Source organism: Tenrec ecaudatus, chromosome 1 (assembly GCF_050624435.1).
Source record: "Tenrec ecaudatus isolate mTenEca1 chromosome 1, mTenEca1.hap1, whole genome shotgun sequence".
NCBI lineage: Eukaryota > Metazoa > Chordata > Mammalia > Afrosoricida > Tenrecidae > Tenrec > Tenrec ecaudatus.
The window spans coordinates 167,977,959-167,979,979 of NC_134530.1; the positions used below are offsets into that span (position 1 = coordinate 167,977,959).

General features: G+C 48.3%; 1 pseudogene; it reads left to right on the forward strand.

Moving 5' to 3' along the window:
• LOC142437110 (HAUS augmin-like complex subunit 4 pseudogene) lies at positions 1-986 on the forward strand (annotated as a pseudogene).
• The last annotated feature ends 1,035 nt before the right edge of the window (positions 987-2,021 follow it).

The window sequence follows — 2,021 nt, forward strand, 5'->3', positions numbered from 1 at the left end:
ATGGCACCTGGGGATTTCTGCTTACCTGGAGAAGGCATGGAAGTACTCCAGCAAGGAAGCAGCTTCCTCCCTGTAACCTGAGTGAGGAGGATTTGCTGCAGAACCCAGCGTGTGGATGGGAGTGGGCTGAGCCTCAGCCTGGCTCAGGAGGAGGCGCAGGCTTCGACTGCACAAGACCACTAGGCTGCGGTCCGAGATCCTGCAGAGAGTCATCCTGGAGCTGCTTGTGGACTGCTATGTGAAGACACAAGACACAAATCTAACTTCTGAGGACAAAAAGTTTCACGGGACCCTGGAACAGCTCTTACTGGTGACTGAACTGACCCAGCTCTTGGGTCCCAGCCAGGAGAAGGAGGCGCTTTCCTTGCTCGGGCTGGAGAAAGCAGACCTGATGGAGCTCATGCCACCTGCAGAGGACTTTCTGTGGATGAGAAGTCGGCTCCAGCTGGAAGTGGAGCAGCAGCTCGAGAAGTGTTTCGCACTGCTCTGCCACCAGGACCCCAGTGCCGATTCAGACAGCGAAACCCTGAAGGCTGCGAAAATGTGGAAACTGGCCGAGGTGCTGATGAGTGAGAAGCAGCAGTGTCTGGACGCCAAGAGCCAGCAGAAGGAGCGCCACCTACCCCCAGGTGCTTCTCCGCTTCTCCGGTGCCTTGCCTTGCTCCAGAGGCTTCTTCAGGAGCACCGGCTGAAGACACAGTCTGAGCTGGACCGCATCAGTGCCCAGTACCTGGAGATTAAGTGCAGTGCCGTGGTCTGATACTTACACTGCTGAGAAGGTGGGAGTTCATCGCCTTATTCGGGATCGTTTGGAGGGGGCCATTCGACTGCAGGAGCAGGACATGGAGAAGTCTTGGCAGGTACTGAGCAACTACGAGGTCCTTGGGGAGGCGTTTGACGGGCTGGTGAAGGAGTACACCCAACTCAAACAGGCAACCGAGAACAAGTGCTGGGCCCTCCAGGAGGTCAGCAAGGCCTACCACTGAAGGTGGGGCGCTGCTGCTTCCCCTCTGCTAACAGTGTGACCTCCACCTGCGGCCACTGCCCACACAGGTGTGCAGACATTTGCTTAATGCACTGCAACCCGCCAGACACTTCTTGGTTGCTTTTTCTTTACAACTGAGCCTTTTTCAAAAAAGGAACAGATTTACATCTTTTTATGTACAGCTATTTGTTATCATCAGTTCTGTATTGTTTTTGATTACCTTCTAAATAAAGTGATATTATTATGTTGCCCCCCCAAAAAAGCATACAGAGAAAGGGTGACTCTCCCCTAGTGGTTATGAATTAAGACAGTTTTAGAACCTCTGCAGACCCAGGAATAGAGATATCGAAGTTTAAAAAAAAACTAAAATGAGTATGATAAAGTGTTAGAAGAAACCAGAAGAGCCGGTTTCAACCCAAACCAAGACCTCATGGCCAAAGTCTCTGTAACCCCAGGCACAGAGAGCACCATCTGAGAACCAAGAGGAAATAAAGCTTTAGAAGAATCTAGATATAAGAATCAGGTTATTCCTTTCATTATAAATCAATATATTTACATATATACATGCCTACAGCTACACCTCTATAAATAGCTTTTGTCTATTTCCTTCCTCTAGTTCCCTTCACCTTCCTCCTATCCCACTATCATGTTCACCCTCCATTCGCCTCTCAGTAATTCTTCTTGGAGACATTGCACTTGGTTGAACTCCACCAGGCATTATATGTCCTCCTTGCCATCAATTTTAGATCTTTTCTTGTTCCCTTATCCCTGAGTTTGTAAGCTCCCCATTGCCATCCCCACCCCTTTCTCTCCCATGTCCCTCCTGGAACTGGTGGTCCCGTTGTTTCCCGTTGGGATTGTTTGTCTTATCTATTTTGTATAGATAGACAATTTATAATTTATTTAATTTATAATGAAAGATAGACCAATGTACATATATTTATATGTTAAGTATTAAGATAGCAGACAGACTGGGCCTCTACTCAAGGCTTCCCTTTACACAAGAACACTTTGTTCTAATAACCAGGGGCTCTGA